The sequence below is a fragment of the Podarcis bocagei genome, assembly GCF_964188305.1.
Source record: "Podarcis bocagei genome assembly, chromosome: 2".
Lineage (NCBI taxonomy): Eukaryota > Metazoa > Chordata > Lepidosauria > Squamata > Lacertidae > Podarcis > Podarcis bocagei.
The window spans coordinates 45695438-45721391 of record NC_138126.1 but is presented as its reverse complement, the minus strand read 5'-3'; the positions used below and the strand labels follow the sequence as shown (position 1 = coordinate 45721391).

Sequence of the window (25954 nt, the reverse complement as noted above, 5' to 3'; positions counted from 1 at the left end):
CCATCATAATTCTAAGATGTGATGTGTTGTGACTGGGCTTGATTGACGGTGCTTCATGCCTGCCATGCTGCTTAGCTGTGTAGCCAAAGATCTGCATTTCAGAGCAAAGCTGAATTGTAAAGTGCCGTGTGGGAGTTTCATAGAGGGGGAAGGGGAGAATCAAAACAGTGTCAAGCTGATTCTCTTTGCCAAGAACTGCGGAAATGTCACCTGGTGTTACTTCATGGTGAAGTTTCAGCAAGGGAAAGTTCTGGAGTAGGATTGAACAAGTGCAACATGCCCTTCCTTGATTGCCTCATAAGAAATTCCAAAAGGGGTGTGTGTGCTCTACACAGGTTGGTCTTCAGGTCACTTCCCGACACAAGGAGAAGGCAAAAACTCCAATTTCCGAGCCTCTCAAGTAGCTTGCTTTTAACAGTTCACTTTGGTGAATGCGACAGCAGCTAGATAAATTATTTGTGGGTCACTGATATTTCAAGCTAAGGATCTTTGCTCATCACCATAGTTAAGTTCAGGGTTGAGTAGAAATTTGCCCTGCAGCAGATCTCATTTCTTCTTCCTACCCACTCAGTACACAAGTTTGCTTCCCTTACCTCCTACACCTTTTCACTTTTACCAATAACGAATTAATGGGGAGAAAAATAATTAGCAGACCATTACAGACCATCAAATATATGTTTTAACTTTATGTTTGTATTACTGTGGACCAGTTTTCTGCCTGTCTTCCTGTTCACCTATGGCCTGCCCCCACGGTCCAGTTATTGCTAATGTGAGAAAACCTATGAAGAATCTGCTCTCATGAATCCATACTAAAGTGGGTGTCTGGTTGCCATAATGGGCTGGGGAAGCAAGAACAGCTGCTATCCTTTAAACCCATATGCTTCTCCAGTAGTTAGGGCTGGAAGATCCCAGCCTGGCCTATTTCTTGGGTCCCTTGTCCCACTTCCTGCAGAGACTGGGGGAGGGGAGCTATGAATAATGTATCCGTTTGGAGGGGTAAATGTCCAGAGCAAAGCAAGCACATATTCTACACCTGACATATCAGCTGGACGGCAGTTGGTTCAGAAGAGACAAACTGAAGGTCCATTTCACCCAATGCATTAATGTTATTTATATATAGATATTTATAGCTTGCCCTTCACCATGCAGTCACAAGTAGGGTTACATTCAGCTCTGTTCAAATCAGCTATGTAACACACAAACATTAAATGGGAGGAACTTTCTGAACTCGTCATCCAAATGCCTGTGCTAAAAGGTGCATCTTAACCTGACATCATTTTTGCAAGGTGATACAAAGGTTCTTCAAAGTGCACCACCTTAGTCTTGAATCTCCTTTATTCTGCTAGCGTGGTTGTGTGCTATCTTGGAGGTGCTACCTCACAAGGATTTTAGTAGCAAGCATAAGGATACATATCAAGAGCACCATTGATGGGGGGACCAGAGCGACCCACCAAGATGACCTCAAGCATACACACTGCAATCTATATAGGCAATGTGCATGCTTGGACCATCTTGGATGAGTTTCCCCATTGCTGATGGAAGTAGCAGCTGAGCAGCAGTAGATTGCTGTAGCTGGCTTAGCCTTTTTGCATGAGGTATTTAAATGGATCCTGCTCTGAAGAGAGATTTAAATCTTAATTCCTACAGTTCACAATATGAAGAGGAACTTAGAACCTGAATGAGCTTGTCAGGTTCAGACCAACAAGACTCTGTTTCCACATGCCTAAACTATGGGCAGTAAGGTATACAGGAGCATACAGGGAATAGTGGTTTTGAGATGGGAGGAGACATGCTGTTTTGAGGAGAACCTGTTGTGTCTGATGTGTTCAGATCTGTGGGCACCTCAGCATCTATATGTCAAAGGCTGCAAGGAACCTGGCTTTGCTTATCTGGACAGTTGTCCTGCCATATAAGTTCTTCCCCTAGTGTAGTTTACACTTATAAAACCCCATCTGCTGGTTTCTCTTGGGACCCCAGGTGTTTCCTGAATACTCTCTGAGAAATAATCATCCTGTTCAGATTGCACCATCATTCACTTTCAGTCCCTGTCAGATTCCCCATTTGCTTTTGTGTTCAGCAGAATACCAGAATTACTGCAATGATGGTTTCCTTCCTTCCTCCCTTCCTCCCTTCCACCCCTATCCCACCTGGGGCTGTGCAAGAGGTAAGGGGAGCAGTGGGTGCTGGAAGGTCACCTTCTTCCCCTTTAGCACACTTGTGACCTGACTCTCCCTTCCTTTTCATGACTGACTTGGAAAATGAGTTAATAACCTGCCCTGATCAGTGGACCAGCTTTAAGCTTTCTGTCCTTGCTGCAGCCAGGCTGCAGAATTGCTCTGCTGTCAGGCCAGATGAGGCAAAACCAGGTGGCTCACAGGCAGGTGAGAAGCTGCCTGTCTCCTTGGTAGGAATTGAAAGCAATATGACCCCATAGTGAAAAGTAAAAGCCTACTCATGTGGTCCCGTCCCCCCCAATTTTTGCTGGCTAATGCGGATGCTTGCACAGTACATTCAGCCTTACTTGGCAAGATTTTCTTCTGTTGCCGCTGTACTGTGGAATGACCTTCGCTCTGCCATATGTAAAGCAACAACTCTCAGTTGCTTCAGACATCTTGTGAAGATTTATCTTTTTGTCCAGGCTTGCACGTTTTGACATGTTCGAACGTGCATTTCCCAATTAATAAGCCCTTTTCAACATTATTAATGGTACAGGGCCCACATGCTCCTTTGCAGCTGGTTACTCCAGAAAGTGCTTAAGAATGCAAGATGAGTCCTACTGGGCCAGGCCAATGGCCTACCTAGTCCAGCACCCTGTTCCCACAGTAGCCAACCAGATGCCTGAAGGAAAACCCACAAGTGGGATCTGAGAACAAGAGCACTCTTCCTTCCTGTGATTCTCAGCAACTGGTACTCAGAGACATATTGCCTCTAACAGTGAAGGTGGAACATAGCCATTCTGGCTTCTGTTCAAATTGATTCCAGCTGTGAGAACTCAAGTGAATTGCTTGAGCCTGGCATGAGTCGTGACAAATCCTGCCTCTCTTCTACCCAACACAGGAATGCTTATAAGCTTGAGAATGTCAGAAATAACTGTGGTCTTGGCAAGGGTGACCTTTTCTCAATGAGTCTCGAATAGAGCTGTAAAAAGGTTCCTGATTGATAATTTATCTTGGCTAAATATCAGTTCAGCGGATTGACTTGGGCCTGCTACTGGAAGCTTTTGCTTCTGACATGGAGAGAGAGAGAGAGACACAGAGTAATTCCTGTGCAGGAATTAGCAGTCAGTGCGCACCTGTTACTACAAGAGACTCCAGCTGAAAAAAAGAGGCACTTCAATTTAGTGCAATTATCTCAATTTTCCCAGGATAAGGATCCTTGAGATATTTATCTGATTTACAAGGGTGTTCTGTCGAGGTGGCAGGCATGAGACCTTAAAGAGGCATTCATCAATTTCATGTGCACAGAGGGAGGGGGAAAATGTATGAGAGAGACGTATGGTGAAGAGAGGTTGGGAAGGAGCAACAACTCTCTGTGCCTGTCTTCAATTATGATGAATTAAACAATTTGAAGGAAAAGGGACCAGGCAGAGGGAACACAAGGGTGGGGTAAACATTCCCCCTTACTTGGGAGATGTAACAGGGTAGACTTGGAATTCAGAACAAGTCTCTAGAACAGATTATGGGACAGACCCATGTTTTCGAATCTTGAATTAGTTGCTTCTGTCAAAACAAACATTTTCAGCTTCCTTTTCTCCTCTCTCTCTTGATGAGTATATGTGTTTCCTTGCTCTGCTGCCATGAGTAGCCCTCATAAGTAATACTGGGCCAAAAATGTTAGGTGTGTGCACGAGTATTCAACTAAATAACTATGCATTTTTAGCTTGTGCAAATAGACCTTTGCCCATGCTGTTCCCAAATCTCTCATGCCTCCATGATGTTTTAAATTTATTTTTTTGTCGAAAAAAATGTGTTGGTAATAACAAGGTTGTGCGTTGCACATATAGTCAAAAGTAAGATTGCATTCTGGTTGCTGTTGCCAGTTCCTTCTTTCCCAATAGTCCCAGGCCACTGATCAAAATCTCACTCAACTCTTGCATTAAAATCACCCAGGTCTTAGGCATCTCTGAAAGGATGGCATCCAGCTGAGAATTGGCATCCAGTGTTGGTGCATAAGTGCTTAAAATAGTAGCCTGTTGGTTTTTGACGAGTTTTATTCGAAGGGTTTAAAGTTGCTCATTAATGCTGGTAGGGACTTCTGACAAGAGCTCCACAAGATGGTTTTTGATAGCAAAGCCTACTTCAACATTCTTGTTCAGATAGACCTTTCCAAAAGAATCTGTAGCCTCCTCTTTCTTCCTTCAGTTGTCCTTCTCCTGCTCTTCGAGTTTTTTGAAGCGCTGCAATATTGATGTTAAAACATCGCAACTCTCTTGCAATGATGGCAGTCTTCCATTTGGGACGCTCATTATCTGTGTTATCCAACAAAGTCCATATAGTCCATGTTCCAAAGTTCATTTGTCTTTTACGACCACTGGGTGGTGACCCCACTGGGCACAGTAATCCAGTCAGAGAAAAAGGGAGGCAGACTATGTTTAGGGCACCTTTTCTAGGCCTTCCCCCTTTTCGAGGTGAGCAGAGTGGATCCTAAATAGGAATGCTCAGTCATGGATACAGCTGCCGAGCTACTCAACTGCCTCATTCCTTGAGTCAGAACAACTGAGTCTGCATCCACTGCCCATGTGCCAGTTCATGACTAGGGGTTTCAAGATTTCATGGTCCTGCCCCCGTTACCATTTGCCAATCGCCATGGGACTTTTTGGGATGGGTTTTTGGATCATCACCTGGTTGCGGTGAGTGGGCTTGCACGTTCCTATGATCCTTGTGAGTGAAGCCATCGAGAGTCTCATATTCCCAGTAGGGTCACTGAAGGTGGTAAGGTCAAGGGGGAGGAGCTAGACAAAGAATGATCCAAGAAGTCCTTAATGGCAGAACAGGCGAAAGATAACAAGTGGTATGTTACAATGGTTGTGAAGGTGGATGAAGGCTGCAACAGATAAGAATCTACCGGTCGTCGTGACACTCATGCCATCAGAATAGAGCCTTACGGCGAAGACTGTGTTGGTCAGTGTGCACTGATCTACACACATAAAACAAATTCATGCACAGGCGTCTTCCACAACACAGGCACAGCATCCTTCTCCTGGCAGCCTGGCTTTGTGTTCAGCAAAAGGCCACATTCTACAGTCATTTCTCTCAGCAAGGGGACATGCAGGCTGCACATGGCAGTTCCAGAAACTCCATCCAGCATTGCTTCAGCCTTCCCTGGAGGGAAATTGTTCGTTGCCCACTAACAACTGTGCTATGTACGGACCTGGTGGATAAGTGCCCACCTTTTCCCCTTTCCATACTGTTAATCTCTCCAGAATGACTCACTGAATTGGCAGCTCGGTGGCTGAAGCCTCAATGGCCTCTGTCATATAGAGACACTCTTGTCATTCACAAAGAAAAGAGGCAGAGAGAGAGAGTGCCAGGAGTGTCAGGAGTGCTCTGATGGTGTTTCCTGCTTGGCAGGGGGTTGGACTCGATGGCCCTTGTGGTCTCTTCCAACTCTATGATTCTATGATTCTATGATTCTATGAGATCCTTTGCTAGCGATTGCTAGGCTATAGCTCCCATCATTACTGACTGCTGGCTAGGGCTGATGGGAGTTGAAGTTAATGTCATCTGGAGGGCAAGAGGTTCCCTTACCCTTATGGCAGTTTATATGCCCTTGCTGAGGGAACACAAGAGCTGGCCACAAAGCATATCATAGCTCCCTAGTTTGTTTCTGTCAAGGAGGCATATGCAAGTAGAAACTGACCTCCTTTTTGGTAAAGAAGGAATATCAAGTATAGGAGACCTTGTCTTTGGCTGCCATTTTGGGGGGGGGGGTAGCTTTGCAGATGGCCACTGCTGGGATTGCAAATGGAGAGTGCACGGTTGTACTAAGCTCCTGCTTTTGGGCTTTCCATAGGTATATTCTGACTGACCACTATGGAAATAGGATGCTGGACTAGATGGGCCATTGGCCTGATTCAGCATATACTTCTCATGTTCTTAAAATGATTTTACCATGTTCTATTGGCACATTTAGGCACCTTGAAAGTAAGCTAAGCACACACACACACACACACACACACACACACCTGCACTCCACCCACTGATATATTATCTCCTCTTTGAAAATTTTCAAATGCGGCTTTTTTTGTATGGAGGAGGAATGGTAGAAAAAACATCAGGATAAATTTTCTCCAGACCAGTAGTTCTTTTAGAAATGGTGTTTCATGCTTCCAGCAACATGGCAACAACAATATTCCACATGGTTGCCTAGCCACTTCATTCTGCACTAGCTGCAGCCTCCAAGTTGTCTTCAACTGAAGCTCCACATTAAGCACATTGCAGTAATGAAATTGGTGCTGTTTATTTTGTAGAAATATTTAACTACAACAGTCAACCTTTCAGATAAACAGTGGGCCTTATTAGAAGTGAGCCCACTGAGTTTAATGGGACTGCCTCCCATGTAACTATGTACAGGATTATAACAATAATGGCATGCTCCAAAATATTAGTTGAGGGAGCGCATGAGAGTACATATTTTTGACTAAAGTATGTCTTGTGTTTTATTATCCCCTTGTTACTTATTGAAATATTCACACTGCAGGAATTTATTGATTTAATGTTTATGGACTTTGTAATATGTTTATTAATTGAATAGTTGGGTTTTCCCTTAGGAACTGAACTGAAATTTTATTGATGTTATTGTACAATTTTATTGCCATTCTCCTCCCTGCTTTTCTCCCTCTCTTTGCGACACACACATACAAACACTAAAATTATTGTTAGCAGCTTTTGACTTTACTTTTGGAAAGAAAAGTGAGGCACAAACATTAAAAGGAAAGGTCTTGGATGTGGAACAGGTGGATACAATCCTGTATTCAGATACAAAGTTGATAGATGTTCTCACCTCTCAGCTTGACTAACCTCATAGCATCCTTTCAGGGATACAGTAACCCCATATAAAGTAATTGGAGTAAGGGTATCTTACAAACTGAGTCTAAAGACCCACTTATCTGGTAGTAAGTCTCACTTAATTCAGTGGGACTCACTTAATTCCATGAGACTTACTTTTGAATAGACACTATATAATTGTGCTATAAATGCAAAACATTTGGAAATGAAGGGGGAAAGAAAATAGAGAAAAATAATTGTGAATGTTATATTGGCTGTGAGTCTTGGAAGACCTGTTGCCTGCCTTGCAGGCCTTTTTCCACATGGCCTGGGAGGACAGGGGCCTGACTGACTCCAGCTACAAAAGCTGAGGTTGCTGAACAGACTCTTGGGCTAGGGCATTGTTTAGGGGGTTTCACTGTGGGGTGTCCGTTATTGATGTTATCATTTTGTATCTTTATTTTAGATCTTATTATGATTTATGTGGTGATTTATTTGATTGTGCACTTTTTGATGTTTTATTTTGTCTTTATGTCTACTTTTTATACCTGTAATTATGTAATTTTGTTCATGTTTTAAGCCGACTTGAGCATGGTTTTAACTATGGAAAGGCAGCATACAAATACAATGATGTATGTATGCATATGTATTTTATCTTCTGTTGTGAGCTGCCCTGAGAAACTGATTATAAAGCAGCCTATAAATACTATATGGAAATTATAGGGGAGGTGAAAAGCAAGGGAAGGGTCACCAAAGTCTTAAACAAAAGTTGTAGCATCCTCTGGGATCAGTGGAGATTATTGGAAGCTGAAGTGAGGGGAAAGCCCAGGGTCTCCGTCTTCCTTGTATGCAGCTTTGTTTTAGATAAATATAAGACAGTGGAAGCGTTTTATCTGATGTTTGATGTTGAGAAGGGGAGCATCTCTCTTGTTTCCAGGTGTTGCTCCCTCTCCTCAAGTAAGCAGGCTGTACCACTTTAACAAAGACAAAGTGGCAAATTCATGCCTGCTTATACAACTTAAATTTCCAAGTTCTTGGAAAGAGTTAACATTGATTTGGGTGACTTTCAAGAGGCACTGGAGCACATGTAAATTAGGAGAATGGTGGATATCTGGTTGGAAGCAAACAAAATTGGCCAAAAGAATAGGTGAAACCCTTTAAAAATAAATAAATAAAAGGAGACAAGTCTATATATACAATTACTGTTTCTGCACACTTGCATTATTGTTATTCATCCCCCCCCCCCCAGGCTTGGGCTAAACAGCAGAAACGATAACAGTATGGTTCATAACACACTGGGCATGAGAAACCTTATTGCTCCTGCAACACACCACAGACAAGTTCTTCATGACTATTGTGTGATTCTTATCACAGTGCTGATGAAGTGGGCAATACGGTATAGACTGCTCAGATCTGATGCATATCAGACCTTCACATCTGCAGGGGTCCAGACAAGGCCTTGAACTATTTGCTACACCAGGCACAGCCCCTGAATGGCTCTGTAACTCTGTCAGCAAGGAAATGGAAGTTAAGGGAAATGGGAGGAGGGGAAGAGCGAGGGAAGAAATACTGTAACTGGACTTGATTGTTGAAGTCACCTTGGGGAGTCACAGACTTGGAGGTCATGGGCCCATATGTTTAAACCTCTGTAATAAACCAAAGCAAGAACTGGTAGGCCCAAGTGAGTGAGCTTGAAAATTGCCAAAGCTGAACTCCCTGCAAATGCAATTTGCCAGGGCCGTTAGAGAGTGTAAAACTCTTGCCAGCTGCAGTAAGGATTACTTTTCCTCATCCCCTTAAGTTCATCACTCTTTTTACAATGTGCTGTAACGTTGCCATACATTTGCTGAGTGGGTATGCTGGCAGCTGGCCTATCAAAAATAATTTATGTCTCTGGAAAAATGCTCTTGGACAAAGCCTCGTTTAGCAAACCCTGTGAGTGGCTGGCCTTATTGGTGAATGTAAATAACTATATCCTTAAAGACCAAAGAAATCCCACCTTAGGGCTCTGCCTAAAGCACTGTACTCCCTCCTCTGAACAAATCACTAACATGGTTTCCTTGTTATGCCATTTGTTCCCCTGCTTGTGCAAAACACTCAACTGGCACATTATATCCAAGTAATTTGTGCTCATGTTGAAACCTGTGCCTGAGGCCAACCCCTTGCTGCAAAAAGCAATCTGATGGTTGGTGTCTTCAGTGACGTCATTTGGTTGGGGAGAGATGTACGTATGCTCACTGGAGGAAGAAGAGGAGTGCAGGGGAGCACACCGCCCCCAGCAGCGCAATCCGGGTGGGGTGCCATCATGGTTGTCCCCCCCAGCACTGGATGCCACGCCCCCAGGACGCGCGCCAGCCCCACTTCACCTGCTCTCCGCCCCCCGGGGCCGGAGCATGAAGCTCCGCCACTGTGTATGCTGGGGTTGCCCTCCTTTGTTTCCCCAAGTCCTGATGCAATAGTTGAAATGCATCTTTTTCTGAATCAAAATATGGAAGCACACTTCATACATATATTCCAAAAGGTTTGCTTTTCAATAATATATCAATAAGAGCTACATGTCCTGAAAGGAGCACACTCTCACGGTTAATGTGTGAAGGTTACAAAAGCATGTCTTTGCTTACTCGTAGTAAATATAGATGGTAAAACACACTCCTACCTCTTGTCACTGCTACCACAGCTGGCTGCTTCTACAGGAGTATGCCAGATCCAAGAATACACTGTGACTCCAAACCTGTTCAGTAGGAGTAGACAAGGTGGAGGTATCATAGACATACAGAGATGGTAGGTCCTGCGAACTTCAAGAAATATACAGTTGAATATACAGTTGTCTGTTGATTAAATGTGTTGCCAAGGCTCTGGCTAGTCTCCCAGCAGTTCCATATACATCGGCATTTCTCAAAAAGTAGGCTGGGACTCTTGGCCCATTTTCGGATGGGTCTCAGTGCCACAGTCTACAGGCATAGGCAAACTCGGCCCTCCAGATGTTTTGGGACTACAATTCCCATCATCCCTGACCACTGGTCCTGTTAGCTAGGGATCATGGGAATTGTAGTCCCAAAGCATCTGGAGGGCCGAGTTTGCCTATGCCTGGTCTACCCAGTGCCTCCTCACTTGCCTGGCCCATCTCCTAGCCATACCACAGCCCTTCGGGTTGGATTAGCTCCAGCCAACTCCATGCATGCTAAGTAAAAATGGCCAGGACCGTGAGAAGTTCAGTGGAGGTGGAAAGTATCTCTTCTCTGAGGGGAATGAACATGAGGAAGTGTTGATGGAAATTAGAAAAAGAGATAACAGGCTAACTAACATTTATTATCATTATCAGTAAATAAAATGGGAATGAAAATGCCTGAAATTGTTCTGCTGCCACATGCTCAATGAACTTCCCTCTAGAAAGGAAAGACTGGAGAGTACAATTTCAATGAAATACACTTATTGTAATTTACTAGGGTACTAGGGCTGTTTAAGCGAAAGAAAGTCTCACTGAAATTTGTTTGTTTATTTGTTTGTCTTGTCTTATATACTGCCTTTTGCCAGTAAGGCCCCAGGACATTTTACTTCAATATAAACATATTGAAAACAATAGAATTAAATACAAACAAAATATAATCAGAATAATGCCATAACTCTAAGAACAGCAGAAAAAGGCGGCATCAAATTATTTGTCAGCTAACAATTCTTCACCACACCTCTCCTCCAGAATCCTGACAAAAGAGATGTTAACCCATTTCCAAAAATAATATATTGGAGAAGTCAGATGTACCTTAGTGGGAAATGAATTTCACCACAAAACACACACTCTTCCCTGAGCTGCTGTTTTTTTTCTGTGCAGGGACCACTCGGAGGACTTCGTCTGCAAATCTCAAGGCATGAATAGCAGGTATTCTCTGATATATTTAGGCCCTAGGCATTAAGGGCTTTAAGTCTAAGCACCTTGGGCACAACCTGCACCCAATGTAGTTGTAAAATTGAGATTGCGTACACCTAACCCGTTGCCCCCATCAGCACCCTGGTGGCTGCATTTTGCACCAATCACAATTTCTGAACCATTTTCAAGGGTAGCCCCATGTAGAATGCATTACAGTAGTCTAAACTGGAGGTTACCATGGCCTTGGTGACTGTGACCTGTTAGTGGTGTTTTTCAGTAAACCTACAGTAGACTGGGCTGTAAGACTGAACCTTAGGGTGCACAACCATACATAAGAACAAAATATATTTGATGCACGATGTGCGTAATGATTTCAAACCATGATAAATGCTAGACAAGACAAACGGACATCCTATCATCAAATCCAGCACAACACAACTGCTGTAAGGCTGTACTCGATTAAAAGCCAGGAATGTTCTGTTCCCATTCCCTTCATGTACTATTATAATCCGTGTGCTAATATTTCACATGGAAGATGCAAATACAGGATGCCAGCTGTATTTACTAGACTGATTATTTATTGAATTTAAAACTTTTTTTTTTACCTTCCCTTCGTATCCAAAAGGCACCCTAGGCAGTTTACAAGAAAACAAAGCAAGGATGAAAACAGTACAGCCAAAAAAGAGGTTGCAGTAATAATTAGCAACTGCAAATACAAGATTAGCAAAAGTGGAGTGATATGGTCAGCACCTTTCCTGGACTACTTCAAAGGAACCAAGGTTTCACTTCCTTCCCAAAAGTCAAATGGGTGCTCCTCAGAGGGTAGTCCATAACTTAAGAATCTAGGCCTTTCCACCTTCCTGTATTCTTCAGGGCAAAGTGACTTATTTGCACAGTACTTTATTTAAATAAAAATGTCAGAGAATGTGAAATTGGTTGTAGTTTGATCTTTGAGGAATGTTGAAGAAATCTCTTTAGGCCGCTGCCTCTCCCAGTAGGGCTGGTAAAGAGATTATAGGCCTAGTGTATTCACAGAAAAACGCCAGGCCTCTGGGCCTAGCACGCTAATCCATACAAAGGATAACAGAGGCCTAATTAATTCTCATGTCTCGGAATCTGATAACAGCACTGCACACAGGCAAGTCCGTAAGGACTTAATGAGTTTAATCGACTGCACTTGATGATTTTATTTGAAACCCTGTGCCACAAATTAAACTATTAAAAATGCACTTGAACTTGATTGGCAGCTGTAATCCCAACAAAGTCTATTTAATCCGCTGAGTCAGAGAGTGGGGCCCAGACACAACTTTTCTCATGCTCCAGAGAAAGATACGGAGGGAATGTGAGGTTTCAGAAAGCTTGTTTTATGGCAACAAGAGATAGATGAATTCAGCGAGGAAGACCAACCGAGCAGCTACTTGGTTTTTGACGGGGGTGGCGGAAGCAAAAATAATGCAGATGGTGTGCAATGTTCACGGCCGGAAGCAGTTAATGTGAAAAACTGGCTTGAATATGTTTGTCTGGGAATGTTGAAGGAAACTGTGCAAGGCAGCCTTTGGAAAATCTTGGTAGGGATTGCACATACTTATACTGTATCATGCAAACAGTGGACGGTATCCAACAAAGTATTTCCATTAGTGCAAGGGTTTTCTTTTATCCCGTGGAACTCCACCCCCCTTCTCCTCTGTCTGTGCACCCACCACATCCTCTCCAATTCTTCTCCAGAGATTTGGGGGAACCTCAGAACAGATTTAGGAGCCTTGTGGAGAGAGGAGAGAGAGGAAAAGTTCTGTTATACAGCCAGGAGTCCTTGTGTTAACAGAACTGCTTCATCAGATACCACACACTCAGCTTGAGGGGTGAATATGCTTTCATGTTTCCCCACTGGTCATATTGGTTGTCTTTATTTCTTTTCAATGCCCCCAAATGATGTTTTTAGGAATTTAGAGTGGCTAGATTCTCTAGTCTGGTGTGTCCAATGTAGACTTGGTGACAGGATGCAAAGGAGCACTGAGCTCTTGTACCTTAATAGGTGGATCGAATAGCTTTCTCCACCTCGGTGTGACAGGCCACAGTTCTTGGTGTTACTTCTACAAAACAGGACTTTGCATCCTGTCACCATAGTGACTGAAATAGGTTCAGCATCCTGCACCTTCCCCAGCCTCTTTTGCTTCCCAGAGATGGTGTTGACCGTGCTCCACGTGAAACCACCACACCTATCAACAGTGGTGTTAACTTGAAGATCAGCTGAGCGGCCATTTCCCCATTGGCACAGAGAAGGAAGAAGCAAGACCCTCCAAGAGGGTCTCAGACACTTGGCATCCGCAGGAAGGTTCGGAATGGGGGGAGAAATGCTATTCAGTTCACGTTTAAAGGTGAACCTACCTAATTTGTACTTTCTGATAGAATACGTGAACCAAGAGACAACCACCCTTTGAAATACACACCCTCTGAATTTTGCAGCACATTTCTCCAGTCACGTAAAGGTGTAAAGAAATGTGCTTGCTAGACTAAAGTGTGCATATTAGTGAAAATAGCATGTAAAAGTGCATTATATAAAGGAAAAATCAATGTATAAAAATGTGTCTATTAAGTAAAATTGCATACAATTCAAATGCTGAATTTACAAGAGGACTTGTTTTTCTCAATTCTCAATCTGATAACAGAAATATGGAGAACTTAAAATTGGAAAAGTGAGAACTTAAGAGAAATCAAAACCAACAGGTCTGCGCATTCCTAGGTTAGGGTAAGTCTTTAAACTTAAATTATCACTCTCATTCTTCCCTATCATTGGCTGCAACTACTTGTCTGATGTGCAAAAGTTTGTTTTGGGGGGAGAAGACATGGAAGCAAAAGCCTTCTGAGGGAGCTAAGAGAGATCGGCTCAACAAGCATCTTGCTACCATGGGCTTGCTAATAACATGGAAGGATCAGAGACCTTTTTAAAAAAATTCATGAAGCACACTTTTCATGTTGATCACCAGCCCCAGAAAGAAGCATTTGCTGGACTACAGCTCCTGTCTGTATTTGGCCATAGCAGCTTGGGCTGATGGGAGTTGGAGTCCAACAACTTCTGGAGAGACACATGTTAGCCACCCCAGCTCTAATAGAATGAGGAACTGTATGAACCAATGGGTGTTGTTACCGTACAATTGGTTCCCCCCGATGCATCTGCCAAGCTGTGTTGCATGTAGTCCAGGTCAGAACACTGTCAGTTTGTAGTCCATCTCCCCACATGTCAGATCCTTCATCCACCATGATTTCTGATTATCTGGCATGGGCTATGTGTGCAGCCCTTGCTACAGTGCACTTGCATAGCTGGATCAGAGCATAGCTGTCAAGTGTCCCTTATTTGAAGGGACAGTCCCTTATTCCAGCGCCATGTCCTGCTGCTGTCCCTTATTGATGGATGTTCCTTAAATGTCCCTTAAATGATGTCCCTTAAATTTCAAAGGAAGCAGCTCCTCTCCCTCCCTCCCTGCCGGCCAGGGAGGAGGGAGGCTCCAACTGTGTTGCTTGGCTGTGTTGCTCACCCAATAAGAAGTCTAAGAACGACTGGGGGGTGGAGCTTGCATGCCTTGTGTGTGATTAGTTAATGTAAGCTGAGGGGTTTTTTGAAGGCTGGATGCCATTTTGTTGCACGTGCTGCTGCAAACTTTGCAGTGCAAAGCCAGGCCGGGGAGCCATCTTAAGTTGAGGCTGCATAGGCCTTGTGGTGCATGTGATTCAGATTCTATTCAGTTGAACCTCTGGTTACAAAGTTGGTTGGACAGTGTTCTCGAAGCTACCAGCATGAGTTTGACCAGACTGCAGGAGGACAGGAAGACTGGAGTGCCTGGAACAGGTGAGGCTGCAGGTCCCTTATTTTGGCCGCTTGTCCCTTATTTTCAAGGCTGCTGGTCCCTTATTTTCAAATCTGTAAGTTGACAGCTATGGATCAGAGTCACTGTTTGTATATGGCTTGTGGGTATTCAATATTGTTTATATTTTGTGAAGTTGGGAGTTTTGCTCTTCTTTTGGATGCTGTTCAAGGTGAATCCTTGTTTCCTGGAACAGCTGTAATAGGTTGCAGTGAGTTTAATCATTTTTAAAATTGCCATCGCATTTCAAGCTGTGAGCTTGTCTGATCTTACAAGCTAAGCAGGTTTGGGGCTGCCCAACACTTGGGTGGGAGACTGACAAGAAAAGCAAAAATTGTGCAGGAAGTGTGTTTAGGTATTCAGGAGCTAGATTCTGCAATCTAAATCAATACTAAACCAATAGCCTAGTGCTGCATATGAGTGAGATGTAAAATCCAAACTAAGTTGAAAGCTTCTTTTGAAGTTTTCATTAAAAAAAAAGCAATACTTGATACTCTGATCTCTTCCCCCATGCTTTTTAAAATGTATTGTTTCATTTGGATTATACTTGCCTCTTATAACTAAAATGTATGATGGGGTTAAGACCATAGAGTAAGATGTCCTGCCAGACTCAGCTAGCCCTTACCTTGGGTTATCAAGCCTTTGTTCTCCCATTCCACCATGTGAATCCTACCAGGAAGGAGGCTTGGGCTGGCTGATCCAAGCCCAGACCGTGTGGCTTAAGCAAGCCATCTTTGTGTTTCCATACAAATAATTTAGAAACATTTATCACTTTTGAACCTGAGTTTTACTGTCTCCATTTTCTTACTGTTGTACAGAAAAGCATATGAATCTGACCTTTGAAGAGTTTGTAAGTAAACCATTTTTAACTTACCAAATGTCTGGTCTCTTTCTATGCTAAGGTAAGAGAGGAACTATAGAAGCAACTTAGAAGGGGATATTTTAAAGGTCTAGCTGCCTGTATATTTCCACACTTTACTTTGCTGCATATGTCCAGACTTTAAGTCTCTGCTGGGGTTCTCTCACCAAAGAGTACTTGCCCAAAACTTGGATCTAGGCATCCAGGAATTCTCTTTTTATATATCTATTTTTCTTTTCCAACCAACAAAAGTGAACACGGTAACATTTACAGTCCGGAATATATAATTGCTTATACCAACCTGCCTTTTGCTGCACAAGTTTCTATTCACCACAGAAACTTTGATAGCAGACTTATATTGACCACTAAGGATGGTCACAAGATCTTAATGAAGTTGACTAGGAATATAGCAATCAAATTATGTGGAATTTATTGCAAATAAACACAATGAAACTTTACTTAGATCTATAAATTCAATAGAGCAATGCAACAGGAACTTGAAACTCTGCAGTTAAAAAGAACTAGCTGGTTCAAATCAATACACACTACTTATTGGCCCTTGTTGTCTCATCAGATTACCAGGTCACAATGTTTCAGTGAGAAAAGGAACTATAACTGCCAGAATATTCCTGTGGCTTTTATCTTCTGTTCCATTCCTCTAGCCCCTCTTGTCTCTAAGCCTTATGCATCATCTTGTCCCTGTGGCACTTTATTTTTGGTTCCTCTTTTTTTTTAGCTTCATGTGGCTATCACTTTTCTTTTTTTTTAGATTGTGCATTTCATGGCTCTATATACACTATCCCACTCCCTTTATCCCATGTCTCTTAAACGATGCCCTCCCAAATAGCATAAAGCCCATCAAAGGTTAGCATAACCGGGCACTGGTCAAAGACCACATGCCAGCCAGGCCTTTGCTACTGACGCTTATGACTGGCTCTTGCTCCTTGCTGCCTGTTCACCTGCCCTCTTCAAGTGAGGAGTGATAAGAAAAATTAATGGGGGCTTCTGCTCCCATCACCCGCCTCCTTAGGGGCTTGTGGTACAGATTATGCACAGAGGGAGAGGGAAAAGAAATGGCCAGTGGCAAAGAAGGAGGAGTGCAGCTCACTGAAGACAGCTTGCTCAAGGGCCTCTGCAAACCTGAAGCATGGAGCTCAATTTAAGTTAAGTGTTGTTTGCAGCAGACTTCAACCTAGTGCCCTCTACATGTTTTAGAAAATAACTCTCATAAGTCCTGGCCAGCCTCTCCATTTCCCACATATTGCTCCAGTTTTTAGTGTTGTTTTTTTTTAACATCCCCTGCTCTTTTCCTCAAGCATCCTTGTCCACCTATCCTTCCTGCCAATTGCCTTTTCTCAAGTCCAAGCTACTCATGACATGTCTTCTCAATCAATCCGGGCTTGGGGAAGCAGCTGGGGATTTGCAGCACAGTCTTAGGCGTGTTTAGTCAAACGTAACTCCTGTTGAGTTCAAGGGCGCTCACTCCCTGACAAGGCAGTTCAGGATGGCAGTCTGAATACAGGCATTTTGGGCTCAGGAGCAAGATGTGCTTTCACGATGGTTATCAGTTCTATAGTATGGGTAATTGAGGCCAAAGTCCTTCAAGAGCAGCAGGATTGTGTTTTAAGTTCTTTGCCAAGTAGGATGAACTCCTGTGATGTCTTTCCCTATATACAGGAGAGTTAACTGCCTAGTGTGCACACTCAAATATTTACCATAAGCCTTATTGGTGATCATCTTCCCCAGCTCCATGGTACATAAATCTCATAGTGTAGAAGGCTTGAAAGGCTAATTTCTCATTTATTTACATTGCAGGACACTCAGGCTTTCTGACAGAGCATAACCTGTTATTCTAATCACCCTCCTATTCAAATCCAAACGTTGTAGTCACTCCCCCCACTACACACACTTCAAGAAGAAGAAAAAGTTATCTGCATGCAGCTTTCAGCTCCTGCTGCTAATTCCATCAGGAATGGCACCCTGGGGAAGCCTTCGATTTTCAGACTGTCTCAGCCCATTCAGGCATATCATCCAGTAGTCGATCCAAGAGGCTGGTTCCAAGTAAGGGGGTGGGAGGGAATGAGAAGGTAAGGATGCTGTCATTTTGGATGTACAGTTTGTGAAATAGCTGCCTGTTTCTTCATAGATGATGGAAATCTGTTTTTTGCTTTTTCTCCGAGGGTGTAAAAGAAATAAGGGTTGGTTTTGCTCTCCCCACCCACTTTCCTCCCAATCACAGAGCATCTCTTCTCTTACTTGGTTTAGAAGCATCAGGCAAGCGTTTTCACAAGGCCAAGCAAGAGTGCCTAATTTCTTTGGCTGCATAGTATGTGTTACTAACATGTAGAAACTACGTGTTAGTAACACATACTATGTTTTTCCAAGTATACTGTTTAGTTTGTGAGCTTCTAAGGGCTAGGATGTGTCCTGTACTTCGTAAAGCCCCATCTCATCAATCTAATAAATAATAGTATTATTTGCTGTTCTTTGTAAAAGTGTTCACTTCTGGGTTACCTTTGTAGCTGGGCCCACTCTGGGATAGAGTGTATATGAGTAGGACCTTATGCTGAATCAAATCATTCATCCATCTAGTTCTTCAGTGATCACACTGAGTGCTAATATATATGCATGCCTGTTTTGTTGCTTTGAGCTGACTTTTTTGGGTAGGCCCCTCATCTCTTTGAAGCTTTCACTCTTGAATACAGTCACCATACTTTTAGTTGTCCTCCCACCTTGTGTTAGGCAATTTTTTAAAAGTTTTTTTTTAAAGGAGCTTGCTGGGCATATGGTAGTGACAGAGCAGTGAAGTGCATGACAGACCAGATGACTGCTAAAAAGTTAGTGCATAGGAAAAAAGTGTGTGTGATCAGCTCACATATGATGTTCTCTGCTTTTTACAGCACAAACCTATGCATGTCTACTCAGAAGTAAGCACTTCTGAGTTCAGTTAGGGTTATCTCCTGCATAGGACCTGAAACTCAAATTGTACTTTGTTTCTCTCTCCCCCCCCCCCCCGGAAAGGCCATATGGTGCCTTTTCCAAATGTATGTTGAAAGCATTTAAATAGAATGCTGACAACGTGTTTTCATGGAAGGAAGCCCATGTGGACACTTCACCTGTCGTAGTTGCAAGCAATTGTGATACTGACTCAAAACTGATAGTGAAAACTGTCATTTTGTTTTTGATGAATACCATTGTTTGCTGCCAGTGAATAATCTCCTTGCAAAAAAGTGGGAACCTTCAGCTTGTATAATACAGCTGCCTTTGCTGGCTCAACCGTAAAGCTTTGGCAAAAATACACTTGAAACAGCCCAGGCAGAACTCTATATTGCTTACTTAAAATAAGATATTTATTTGAAGCAGGGGCGCTGGAGAAACAGAATCCAGACAAACAAAAGAAGATGATTTCATAAATAGCAGATTCATAGTTACTCTCAAGGTCTTAGGCCAGAAGGAAGGGTACAAAAGATTAATAATTATATTTGCGGGAACTGAGTCCATTTTCATCAAATGTGGATTTAGCAAGCTTATTCAAAGGCAGCTGACCTCTGAACTCCATTATTCCAGAGCAGAAGTTACATAAAGGAAGTAAGAAGTAGCTCATAAATGTTTCTCCCAATAGACCTTTGGATAAACCTCACCCAGCCCCCTATTTATTGGCCACAATGTTCACAGGCCTGAGGAAAACATGGTTCCTATCCTCATGTGAACAGAAGAGCCCTAATTGCTCAGGTCAGGCAGCAATGCCATTGACTGTGCAGAAGTACTTCTTTGTTGTTTGTCCTGAATCTCCCACCTTTCAGCTTAACTGGATGAGCCTTGGTTCTAATATATTATGAGAGGGTGTAAAACTCTGTCCACTTTCTTCACACCTTGCACGATTCTGCAAAACTCTGTCACGTCCTTTAGCATACCTTTAAATCCTTTGTTTACTAACAGTCTAAGGGCCTCTATAGCTCAGTTATGTGGATGTGGAGAGTGCAAGTCCAATCCGCCAGCCATGTTTTCCTAGAAGCGAATACATTCACAAGGGGCTAGTATGTTTAATGCATAGGCTTCCTGTGGAGTTTGCCTGGCAAACTCTGACTTACAATTGACCTCTCAAATACATGGCTGTCAGATTACTGCTTGAACCCTGGCGGTCCCACTGCACAGTTCAGTTCTCTATTCAATGGACCACAGAGGACCAAACTAGATGTGAGGCTGCAGACATGGGTGTCACTCACTGCTGCGTCCATGTAACTGGTGCTTGAGAGGGAGGAAGATTGATTGATTAAATGTGGTATGGGGAGTGCAAAGCAACTTCAAGGAGAAAAGTGCAACTGGGGGAAGGGTCCCCTTCAAGCCCTCTGTGCTGTGCTTTGAATTTTGCCCCATCCCCTTTACAGAGCATATACAGAACTCAGGTAGAGCACTGCTTCCATCTCATTTAGCTTCTCCTGTTATTGCCTCTTCCCATAAACACTGCATATTACTGCTACAGCCTCAAACATGAAACCAATAACTCTGCACAAGAGACCAATTTCAATACCCATTTGATGGAGAGAAATGCTGTTTAGCCGTTTTCCTGCCATGAGTGTAAGCCAGGCTGCCCTGTACACAAGAGAGGACGAGAAAGGGCACTATAATGGATTAGCTGCGAGAGGGAATAGTAGTGAAATCCTCAACTGGAAATAAAATCCTTTTTGCAGAAAGCAATGTTTTAAGCTTTTAGTTACGTGACATTTATCTAGATGTGATGCGGGCCAGCCATTCAGAATCATAGTAAAGATGACCTGCTCCAATATCCACTTTCTGCAAAATATCGTTTTCTTTTGCCTTGTCTTTCAGATCTGGAAAAGGGATTGCTGTTTGGTGTCCTGAAGGTCTCTTCAGAAAGTCCCCTCAATTTGTTTAGATGTCATTGTCACCTTTCACAGCGGTCCTTGCTCTTTGTCTTTTGACTACAAAAAGCCTTGCTAGCTTCCCTCCCCACCCCTGTTCTGCTTGTATGTGTTTTTTAAAAAAGAGGCCTCCCAAGGGCAAATTGCTCAACTCTTCTTGGAGCAAATAATCCCACTTTTGAGTAGCATTGAGCAAATTCTCATGGGAAAAATGGGGGGGGCATGATGAGGGTGTGATCACACCCCATCACAATCACATTTTCACCTGCTCATGTGATCGGGCACAGCTGTGACTTGCTAGTAATTACTTGCCTGTAGCTCAGACAAAGCTCCCAGTTTTATAACCAGCTGTTTTATTCATGTGTCCATGTTGTGCTCCTAGCTTTTTTTTGGGGGGGGGGTGTAGTTTAGAAACTGCTGCTCAGTTTTTCAGCCAGTAGGGCTTTTCAGAGGCCCTGCATCTGATGTCCCAGCTGATTAGATGTACTGTGGGTTGGGGATCCCATAATGTTAGTCGTATGGTCAAGGATTGCATTCTGCAGGGGAAAGGGATGCTGAATACAGATCATGTCTTGGGTCCAGAAGATCCAGTCAGCAGTACTGATCAGGAGGATTCTAGAAAACTGTTGTGAAACAGTGGGTCCTACCATAACAGCCTTGCCTTTTATTTATTGGATCTTATCAATTTATAAGTGATCTGCACTGTTGAGCATATTCTGAAAATTGTATATGTTCAAAGGATACCAAAGTATGTAATACTGCCTGTTTGTGTGGATACAAATCTGAGTTATTGTTAAAGCAATTCAATTTTTTTAATGGTTTTCTCTTGCATCACCTTCATTAATTCATCGGCTGTTAAAAATAAAATATTGGTGTGTTTAGAGCCTGAATTGCTCATCTTTGGAAAGATCATCAGTGATACTTGAGTCAAGGGCTATCCACACCTGTAATCCAATCACTTGCAGTTACTTCCATATTAAAAGCTTCTACGTGTTACTTTCATGATACAGGATCTTACAAATATCAACTTAGTGTCCATTTATAAATAGACAACAGCTCTAGCCACATCCTGCCATCCTATCCGTCATCAAGCAAGACTACGGGTCAACTATAGATTTTGTATCAGAAGGAGAATAATTGGTGTAGCTTTGTTGGGGTATAAAAATAACAAACTGATACTGTCACACAACAGAACCATTCTTAAATGCTGCAGTCTTTAGGACTGAATCCAATGTGGTGAGTAAGGATTCAACAGTAGGAAACTAGGACTATGCTTTGGAGGCAAGAGTTGCTTCAACATTATGATTCTGATCTTTGCCCTGCAGAGTGTGTTCATGCTTTGAGTTCTAGTAACCCCAGTCCACAGTTGCACAGCACAACACAGAAATGTTGGGTTGGCTGTATGCGCACATGTATACGGGAAATCATGGTGACAGAGATGCAAATGTGGATCTGAGAATGCTCTGCTGGCCACAGCAGTTTGTTTGCATATTCTCTGAAGATACATATCAGGGGATAGTCATTACCTTTGTGCCCTGGCTGTGAGTGTGAGCTTCCAGAGCATCTGGATTAGAATACTCTGCTAGAAGGGCATTAATCTGATCCAGTAAAGGTTAATTTTGAAAGTGTGATGGGATGATGAGCTGCTTGTGCATAAAATCCTAGTCCCTCAGAGTTTGGTCAAGCCTGCAAAACTCTGTCTGTGACGGAGCGCCTTAAGCATGGCTCCGTCAGTCGCTGGCAGATTCCGACAGTGGTTGCTTTCGGAATCGTTTCCAACATAAAAGCTCCTTAACGGAAACGCGTCTTCTGGACTCTCGGCGTGACAGTTTCCGGCGAGGAGTGGGTGTCCCTATAGGAGGTCCTGAAACCTCCCCACTGTCCTCGCTGGAAGTGTCACTTTCCCTCGGAGCCCCTCCTCTCCCCCTGCTGGTTCCCTCTTCAGCTGCTGAGTCTCTCCCAACCTGCGTGAGCCCTTCCACCTCCTGTCCTTCCGATGGCAGTTCCCTGACATCCACCTCCCCTCCAGGGCCCCCTTCACCCCCTCCCGTTCCCTCCTCTATGGGCGGTGAGGAGGCAAAACCCCGGAAAGAACCTCCTTCATCTTCCGACGTCTCGAACATTTCCCTCCACCGGTTGCTGTTCCTGCTCTCTAAGTACTCCTCCTCATCGGAGTCTATCCCTCCTTCCAACTCCGAATCCGTGAATCCTTCCAACTCCTCCTCCTCGTCGGTGGGGCCAAAGTATTCCCTCCGGAACCTCGCTACAGGCTGAGGTTTCCTTGGGAACCTTTGATGGAACGTTTCTATTAAGACCTCGTCGTTGACATCCTCTGCCATTACCCAGGTGTTTTCTGACTCCGGTTCCCCTTCCCACGTTACCAAATACTCCACCTGATTCCCCTTCCACCTGGAGTCAATGATTTCCGCAACATGGCTGCTGTGTTCCCTTTCTTCCATTGCTGGCCCCCGTGTGGACCTCCCTTCTCGTTCCCCCTTATACGGTGACAGCAACGACCTGTGGAATACTGGGTGCAATTTCATGTGGTTCGGTAACCGGAGCCTGAAAGCCACTGGGTTGACCTGTTGCATGACCTCAAATGGACCCAATCTTTTGGGTCTTAATTTCTTACAACCCCCTTTGAACGGCAACCCTTGGGTTGACAGCCACACCTGATCCCCCACCCTAATGGTTTCACCTTCCCTTCTGTGTTTGTCTGCCTGTCTCTTATATTCTTCCTTGGCCCTTTCTAAGTTGAGTTGGAGCTGACGATGGATCGCTTCCATTTCTTCTACAAACTGTCCGGCGGCCGGGACGCTCCATCTCTCCCCTTCCCCCCTGGGAAATGCCCTGGGATGACACCCATAATTAGCCAAAAAGGGGCTCATCCCTGTGGACACATTCTCCGCATTGTTGTAGGCAAATTCCGCCAACGCCAACTTCTCTACCCAATCATTCTCTCTGTCATTGACATAACACCTCAGGTATTGCTGGAGGATACCGTTCGCTCTTTCCGCCTGCCCATTGGTTTCAGGGTGCCGGGCAGTCGAAAAATTGACCTCTACGTGCAGTAAGCTCATGAGCTTCCTCCAGAACCTGGACGTAAATTGTTTCTCTCTGTCTGAGACCACCCTCAAGGGGGCGCCATGCAACCTAAAAATGTGCTCTACAAACAATTTCGCTGTCTCTTCCGCCGTGACTGCATGCGAGCATGCTACAAAGTGGCACATCTTTGTTAATAGGTCTACTACTACCATGATGGCTGTTTTCCCCTTGGACTTCGGCAGATCAGTCATAAAATCTATCGACACTGCCTCCCATGGTCGTTCTGGTGTGGGTAATGGTTCTAATAACCCCGCCGGCGCCCGCCTCTCCCCTTTAGCTTGCTGGCATTGGTCACACCCTCTTACATACTCCCGTACATCTTCCCTCACCTTGGGCCACCAAAATTCCCTGGTGACCAACCACATGGTTTTGTGTTGCCCAAAATGCCCCGCTGTGGGGCTGTCGTGCAACTGCTTGAGTACTCTCCCCCTCAATTCTCCTTCGGGTATATACAGTGCCCCCTTGTAATACAATGCCCCATTTCTTTCCTCAAACCCTCCGGGTTTCTCTCCCTCCCTCCTAAGACCTCTGAGTTTGTCCTGGGCGTATTCATCATTCTCCGTCCCCTCTACCAGTTCTCTTTGCCCCACCAATGCCGCCCCACACACCCAGCGGTCCTCTGGGATGACATGTCTCTCTTCGGGTGCTCCCTCCCCCTCCAAATATTCAGGTTTACGTGAGAGAGCATCCGCCCTAACGTTCTCTGGGCCTGGCACGTAACAAATTTAAAAGTGGAATTTGGAGAACTCCTGGGCCCATCTCACTTGCCGTTGGTTGAGTACTCGTGCCGTTCTCCAATACTCTAGGTTCTTGTGGTCAGTGCACACTTGCACCTTATGTTGTGCGCCAATTAATAGGTGCCTCCATCTTCGGAACGCTTCGTGAATGGCGAGTAGTTCTCGGTCATACACCGTGTAGTTCCTCTCGGATTTGTTCAGCTTTCGCGAGAAAAAGGCACACGGTCTCCACTCCGACTTCTCCTTCCCAGGCTGCAGAAGCACCGCCCCTACCGCCTGGTCTGATGCGTCCGTCTCTACTCTCATCGGTTTTTGTAAATCCACATGCAGGAGCTGTTCTTCAGAAGCGAACGCCCTTTTCAGTTCCTCGAATGCTCGCTCCGCCTCCGCCGTCCAAACAAATTTCCTCTTACTCCTGAGACAGTCAGTAATGGGAGCCGTCAAGTGGGCAAAGTTTCTGATGAACTTCCGAGAGAAGTTTCCAAACCCTAGGAATCTCTGCACATCCTTCTTCGTTTTCGGTGTCTTCCATTCCAGCACCGCTTGGACCTTGCCTGGATCCATGGCCAATCCCTTGTCTGACAAGCGGTACCCCAGGAATTCCACCTCCTTGGTATGAAACTGACACTTCTCCAGTTTCACCCACAGTTGATTCGCTTGCAGTTTGCCCAACACTTCCCTGACGTCTCTTACATGCTGCTCCTCATTCTCTGAATATACCAACACGTCATCTAAGAATGCCACGCAATTCTTGTAAAGCAAAGGTCCCAGGACGTGGTTCATAAACGATTGAAAACACGCAGAGCCTGCTTGTAGACCGAAAGGCATAACGAGATATTCGAATGCCCCCAAAGGGGTGAACATGGTGGTTTTCCATTCATCCCCTTTCCTCATTCGTATCAGGTTGTACGCCCCCCTCAGGTCCAGTTTGGTAAAAATCTTTCCCTTCCTGACCCTAGTCAAGATGTCATCAATTCTGGGCATAGGGAAAGCCACTGGTTCTGACACTGCATTTAAGGCCCTAAAGTCCACCACAAGTCTCGGTTTGTCCGTGTTTTTTTAATCCACAAAAAACACTGGGCTGCCACCCACCGCTCTGGACTCTCGGATAAAACCCCTCTTCAGATTTTTGTCAATGAACTTCCTCAACTCCTGCATCTCCCTGTCTGACATGGCGTACAGCTTGCCTACTGGGAGTTGAGCCCCAGGGAGTAAATTGATTTGACAGTCAAAGGGTCTATGCGGGGGTAGTTTGTCAGCTTCCCTTTCGCTGAAGACGTTGCTCAGGTCGGCGTATTGTTGGGGCACCTTCCCCTTGTCCGCTACTTCCGTCCCTGCTAGAGTGGCCTTGGCCCCTTCCAGCGCTTTCCCCTCTTTGCAGTGCTCTAGACAATGTGCTGACCCAAAGGAGACCACTCTCTGATGCCAGCCTACTAGCGGATCATGTAACGCTAGCCAGCTCATCCCCAAAATAATGGGAGCTCCTCCCAAGGTGGCCACGTTGAACGCTATCAGCTCAGTGTGCCTTGCCACCCTCATTATCATTGGGACGGTCTGTTGGCTGACTTCTCCTCCCAACAGCTCCCTCCCATCGATCGTGGTCACCTGCAAAGGGTTGCTCAAAGGGATAGTCTGTATCTGGTGTTCAGCTGCAAACTC

The 25954-nt window shown here is 44.4% G+C and overlaps 1 protein-coding gene and 1 long non-coding RNA gene across 3 annotated transcripts in view; one reads left to right on the top strand and one right to left on the bottom strand.

Moving 5' to 3' along the window:
- The window catches only part of LOC308581610 (clathrin heavy chain 2-like), a 45470-nt gene extending 33929 nt beyond the window's left edge, over positions 1-11541 (bottom strand). Inside the window, exons 1-2 of one of the 2 annotated variants that reach the window (XM_081184280.1) lie at positions 11457-11541; positions 9643-9717 (exon numbers count right to left, since the gene is read on the bottom strand). The gene's annotated coding sequence lies outside the window, so the exon portion shown is untranslated. Of the gene's footprint in view, positions 1-9642; positions 9718-10746; positions 10993-11456 lie in introns of those variants that run through there. The other variant, XM_081184279.1, reaches the window with a different exon arrangement.
- Positions 11542-14799: 3258 nt separating this feature from the next.
- LOC308581769 lies at positions 14800-21307 on the top strand. The gene is made up of 3 exons (XR_014005272.1): positions 14800-15561; positions 17386-17657; positions 20401-21307. It is a non-coding gene; the product is annotated as an uncharacterized lncRNA (long non-coding RNA).
- The last annotated feature ends 4647 nt before the right edge of the window (positions 21308-25954 follow it).